This window comes from Idiotropiscis lumnitzeri, chromosome 3 (assembly GCF_059441095.1).
Source record: "Idiotropiscis lumnitzeri isolate Australia: NSW breed Sydney's pygmy pipehorse chromosome 3, RoL_Ilum_1.0, whole genome shotgun sequence".
NCBI classification, from domain to species: Eukaryota; Metazoa; Chordata; class Actinopteri; order Syngnathiformes; family Syngnathidae; genus Idiotropiscis; species Idiotropiscis lumnitzeri.
The window spans coordinates 4,126,927-4,133,657 of record NC_142393.1 but is presented as its reverse complement, the minus strand read 5'-3'; positions in this window follow the sequence as shown (position 1 = coordinate 4,133,657).

The window sequence follows — 6,731 nt, the reverse complement described above, 5'->3', positions numbered from 1 at the left end:
GTCCAGTGCACTGATTCGCTAGCTAACAGCCAATCACTGTGCTCATTTAACCCGACCGCCCTACCGATTCTGCAATCGGACGAATACGCTTCGACTTTACGACGTCGCTCGCAACACCAAACCGACTTTCCGTTGGCCGACGTTGGATTGGTGTGTTGAGGCCGTTAGCAGGCTAAGCTACGTCCACTTTAGCTCACCTGCTGGTGAAATATTAAGCTTTGTTTCTGTTATGTGATCAACTAATAATACAATACAGCCAGTACGGAAAATGATTTGGGACCTACTGAAAAAAAAAACATTTCAGTATTGCTGATTATTACAAGTGCAAAGTGGCTAACGTGTAAATATATATTTGAAGATTTCCAACTTGCTTAACCCAAGTAATGACTTGACTCATCTTCCTTATGACTCACATGTGTGACTTATTGCCACCTCTGAAGAGGTTATGCTTTGCAGTCTCATGCCAGCAATTCAACTTTCCAATTCAAATATGATAGTGAGTGACAGGAACAAGCAGCAATGTTGACTCCAAAACAACATCCCTTCCCTTGAGCAGGCTTCGCTCTATGACAGCCACGCTTGATTTGCCGTCACTCCCAATGGGAGCCTACCAGCAATCTGCTGCTACCCGCCAACAGCCCGCATGCAATCATCCACCTCTCACTACGTCACCGTCGTGATTTTGACAATCTCAGTCGAATGCTAAAGAGTTTTTTTTTTTTGTTAATGGATCAATATGAATGTCCTGAAAATTCTACTGAAAAGGTCACTGGAACACAAACAGAACAGCAGATCTTTACAATTTGTATGCAGTTCAACGAGGAGCTACAACACAAATGAGTGTTAAAATAAAGAAAATGCTCGCCTCTTAAAAGGAGTGATTCCTTATTTTTGTATTGAAGGGCGTTGAGGCGAGGGAAAGATGAAAACAAAAGATGAGATGAAACGTGCAAAGCAAACAAATGGCTGCACAACCGGTATCGGGGGATGGGAGCTACAGTTTGTCAAAAGCAGCGTGTTTGTGGGCCACATGAATTCAGCCCGGAGATAAAAGCTATCCAAGAATTTCTACAAGCAAATTTTATCTTCCGCATAAGATTCCATTTTGAGGGTTTGATGCTAAACATGTTATACGACTTGGAACATTGACAGTAAGTGCATGTTGTCAATGTAACAAGGAATCCAGAATAATTGCTCTGTCCTCAAGCTCATTTGCAGTCACGGCCGAGTGTGCCGGTGACACAAAGGCAGGCATGGAAGAAGTGGGGTGAGCGAAGAGTGTGTGTGAGAGTGTGTGTGTGTGTGTGGGTTGGGGGCTCCTTCAATGCTCATTACTTGCACAGGAAATTAAATATATTCGCTGTCTTTGGCTGCTTGGATTGCAAATAAATGAAAAAAAACACATCTCACAGATCTTCTTCTCACATGGTTACCAGCGCAATGACATGAGGTCAAAGGTGAAAATGAGTAAAACATTAAATATGTGCCAGACATTATGCTCAATGTCAGTGTTTCGCAGCCTTTTACAAGCCAATAAACATCAAATTTCACGACACACCTCCAAAAGACAAAAGTCACACAAAGTAACGTTTTTATACGGACTTCTCAATTTACTCACCAGAGTGACTTAACGTGAAATCTGGCCCTGTTTAGTTGAAGACAGATCACATGACTGACGATGACCAAGATGCAAGCGGTTTAGTCTACTTTTGAGAATCTTGGGTGACGTGCTGAAAGGAGAGGAGGGAGGATCGCTCCCGGGAGCTAGGTGACAATCACGTCCCGTCATCACCGGTGAGCCTCTGCTGTGGGCCACATGCTGACAAGTCACATCAAGTCATTTCTCCGACAAGTCGCTTTCTGTTTGGAACCAGAGCGACACGGACCTGCATCACATTATTGAAGCCAAATAAGACTCAAATATGAGAAGGGAGTTTGTGCTGTTGCATTCTTGCTACTACGTGTAGTTAATGAGCGTAACATAAATGCCAGCTTCCATTAGCCCATCTGTGGCGTTTCACATATGTTCGTATTAACCTTGAAGACTTTGGTAGGATTTATATTTTGGGGTTTAATATTTTGGCGTTTAAATAGACTTAAAGCCGTCGACCAGACTTTGACCTTGCAATCGGCTGTTTTGGCAGACGTGTGGCAAAAACAGAGAGGCAGCTAAGCCAAGAAGCATCTCGTGTGATGCATCTTGCTTGTTGTTTTATTCACAGAAATGTCAAATTAAATTTAAAAAAGAAATCGAATCAAAGGCCACATGTTAAAAGATGGCCAGGTACTCTTCAGACTCAGTAATTGATCTAATTTTACATTTATCGTGTACATAAGACCACAGTACAGTCGTTTTTTTGTCGAACTCAAACACAGCTACTGCGTGAGACTCCAGGGAAAAAAACTCCCAGAGAACACTGCCTCTCTGTCACCTCCGGTCACACCTCTTGGTTCTCTTTCTGGGCCTCCGTGTGAACAAATAATTCAAAGACACTCTTGCCAAAAACTGGAATTCATGTTGCTTGACCAGCATGGAGAACGTTTTTGATGCGCCTTCATGTCTCTTTGGCATCTGCTATGAATTAGCGCCCACACAGGAAGCTTGAAGGTCTGGGCAACAGCCAGAAGACGCTGAGGTCTGCAATCGTGATGACCGGTCGCCACCAAGCTTATACTGATACTAGGGAAGTTCAAAATAAAAGGCATATGACATAAGAAATAACAAATAACAAAAAGCTTATATGAAGGATGGATTATTATTAGTTTTAGAACGATATGCTTTTTTTCAGGGCCGATACAGATTCCGATTATTAGTAGTAATGGAGGGCGATAACCGATATTTGAAGCCGATATTAATTTGTTGAAAAAAAAAAAGGTTAAAATGGTTTCAAAATTTGGAAAAATAAAAACTCCAAAACTTGACTTAGTTTAACTCATTCAATACCATTGACGGATAAATACGTCAAAATCCATTTTTTTTTTTTACTGGGCTGGTCGTGAATGAGTTAAATGGCTTTAAGTACATATTTATTAAACAACTTTAGTGATTTACAACATATTAAATCTTTATTAGAAAATAGACAACTTGGTTTTAAAAATCAAACAAAAAGTGCACGGGGTTCGCAGGCTTAGCTGCATGTCTTATAGTTCAACGAAAACAAACATCTCTTTAAAGTTTACTACGTCAAATAGTTTACTAATAGTTGTGAGTTATAGTAGACTGACATGTATTAAAATTTTGGCAAAGTCTGTTTCCTTTCCTTCCTATGCTCGCGGGAACTCTCCCGTAGTGTGAGTGACTCGAGATAGAAAAAGCAAACAGGCAGCTTACTGCTGATTGGCTGTTACAAGGAACCAATCAGATTGTGCTGTGGGCTCAACAATCTGCTTCTGCAGGCAGAGTCACGAGCACAGCAGAGTGAGAGCGAGAGAGAAGTGTGCTGCAGCAAGTCAAAACAAACCAGCGTTTAATTTTTCGCCCTCGAAAGAAGCAAACAAAAAGGCTGATGCCGATAATCGGCAAAATGCCGAATATCGGCCCGATAATTGGTCCATCACTAATTATTATCTTTCTCTATTATTTCTTGCAGGAAAATTCGTTTTGTATCAAATCTGAGGTTTGGCCTTTTAGGTCCCACACTGGTATGTAATTTTTATTACGTTATGTAATGCTTGGCTTTAGAATAGACATTATTATCGTCAATCTGAGGAAGCATCGATAGTGCTTAAGAAGTGTGAGAAAGCATTCGACTTTCGATTATACGAATAGTTTATATTCCCGGGACGCAATATTTTAATGGCATCTATTGCCAAATGCATTATATCCTCTCATTATGCACAGGAAGCACCGACAATAAGTGCAATTAGCCTAAGTGATGCCGCATAGACAACTGAAGTCTGCATGGCAAGCTCGTGGAGGCGAATGAGGGACGTCAAGGTTTTTTTTTTCCCTGCGAATTGCTCGCCAGTTTCCATTAAGCGGGCGGTGTCTTGGATTAAGTTATTGAGAGTATGCCGCAGAGTGGCCACTACCTTTAATGACTTGAGCTTTCTCATGGCGACGATGACTTCCTGCACTTGGACGGAGCTCTGGAGTGAGATCATGCTTCATTAGCTTGTTTAATGTTTGGAGTTTTTGTGTCATGTGCAGTCAATTTGTTGAAGTTATGCGATATTATTTTAAGTCTTCTCTGACGGAAGCATAACAATCCACCTGAAGATTTTAGCAACATCCCATCGAATGTTTTAATGCAGTAGTTCTATAAAACATGAAAAAGTATATTTAATATGAAGGTAAATCACTGAATATTTTCAAAATTAACATTGAGAAAAAAATTTTATTTCATATTGATTCAATAATTTCTGTGCTGCTTGTCCTCACAGGATTTACGGCTAAGATGGAGTTTATCTCAGGGAACTTTGGGCGAGAGGCGGGGCACACATTCACACCGACAGGCGATTTAAAGTCTTCATTAAAGACCAAACTGCATGTTTTGGGAATGTGGGAAGAAACACTGTTTTAAAGGAATAAGAACCAACAGAAAAAAGAAAAAAAAACCACGGCGTTCGTGGCAACTAGTGTTGTAGTGCACCAAACATCACTGTCAAGTTGACTACGAGTGCGATTATGTCACTGAGCAGCTGCACATCCCACACCCAGTAGAAGCCTTGCCGCCACTCACACAAGTGGGGGCAGGTACGTATGAGCAGTTGTGTGTAAATCACGTCGCCGTCTATTGATCCGCACTCGGGCAGAATAAAACGCTTTATTGTACCAAAGTCCGTTGCACTTTGACGGACAATTTACTTCTTTTGGTGGGTGACCCAAGAAGGAAGAAATCCAAAGAAAGGAGGCGGAGCTAGACTTTTATCCTTAGGGGGGCATGGCAATCTCATGGGCTCCGCAAAACAAAATACATTTTTACAAATGAAGAAAATGCTTCAGAAAATGCTCAGCAGCATTCATTGTATTCGTTACGGTGAGTGTGTGTGTGTGTGGGGGGGGGGGGTGGATTCCCCCCCCATAGCTCTGCCAGTAGCAAGGGAGGCCGTTTGTATTTGCGCAAAGGTAAATCTCATGCTGCCAGGCCCTCAAGGGACATTGAGGCGTCATGCAGCCTTCCCTTGAGGTAGAAAGCAGATGGCCGGGGATTAGCACGCAAGAGCCAGCAAGGGGTCGCTCTCCTCAGGACACAAATCAATAATTGAAATCCCACAGCGTGTCGACGGAAAATGCGTGAAAAGCTGGTGGCTTTGACTTGGCAGCAGGCATCCTGGTGGCTCTCCGTTGTGGAGCGAGACACAAACAGGCCTGCATGCGGTAGAGGGCGATAACCATCAGGCTCCCGTAGACATGACAGCGAAAAAAAGATAAGATTAGGCTGCAGCTCAAACTTTTGAAGTGCACGTCTGTTATGCTTTCATTTCCCAACAAAGTCAATCAAGTCCAATTATGCTTCGGTTTCTGTTAAAAGTACAGATTTGGGACGACGGGGACTGTACGCTCGGAAAGGAAGCGGGTGATAAACGTCTCCCAGAAAAATCAGAACAATCATGCAGCGAAGGGATTTGGATTTGTGGCTTCAGCATTTGCTTTTGAACTCCTCACTGAGTTGGTGGGGGGGGGGGCGTCCTTCCTTGGAGGTCGTTCACATCTGTCGATGCTGCAAAACAATGCCAATGGTGACCTCTCCTATACCGGGATTTATGAGGAGATTTAATGAGCCAAGCAGAGATGGGCAAGTCCCACCGGACGTCGACAAAACAAAACGCTCCACCCCCACAGAGATCCGTCTGTTTAAAAAAAATAAATAAAAAATTGAACAGAGTCCACACTTGTTGCCTCAAGAACAGACAATTATCACCATAGCAACGCCAATTACAGGTCAAAGGTTCGTCCCATTTGGGGGATTCCCAAACGGAAATAAAAAATGTATTCTGGGGGTTTTCCGCCGCTCGGCGTTGAGCAGGTGAGGAGCGCACAAGCTGAAGGAACACTGGCGCTTGACGAGGGTCATTCCTTTCAGGCGCTGGTTTCCATGGCAGGGGTTGCCTTGGAGAGGGGGGCCCACTCAGAGGGCAGTGGTAAACAACGCAGACATTTTGAGGGGGTGCGGGGGGGCACGGGGTGGGTGCGAGGCAAATTCACAAATGAAAACTTTGTCAACTGCAGAAACGCGTCTTTGTGTTTATTAACGGCACAGAAAAAACATTTTGGGCTCTTCCTGATCTGTAGAATTTGCACACAAACCAGCACCCAGCCGAGTTTCTCTCCCAGATGTCTCAGGCCGGAAATTCAAACCATCGTTAAACACGGTAAAACTCTTCCTGCAGGCTGGGGTGCGATGCTGATGGTTGGGCGTACACGCACACGTTCAGCTGCACTATCATGGCATTCGGGCCATCTGGTCGTCTGCGTCACGCTGCCTTGACAGAGGTTCCTATAGATCGGGGGGGTTCCCCCACACAGCCCGGTTTGCTTGGACACGGCCCAGCATCGGCAAATGCGCAGAAACACACCAAGTCAATCTGCGCGACGCTTAAACCGTGTCAGGCCCTGACAGTCCAATTTTCTCCAACTCCTCCGAGACTCGCCTCAGTGCTATTACATTCCGACGAGTCTCCCTAATGGATGGGGTGGAAAACACACTCTCATTCAGATGTAAAAAACATAGACGCTTTGATGAACCAGATACAGAGTTGATACTTCAACAAGTGAGCTCATTCATGCC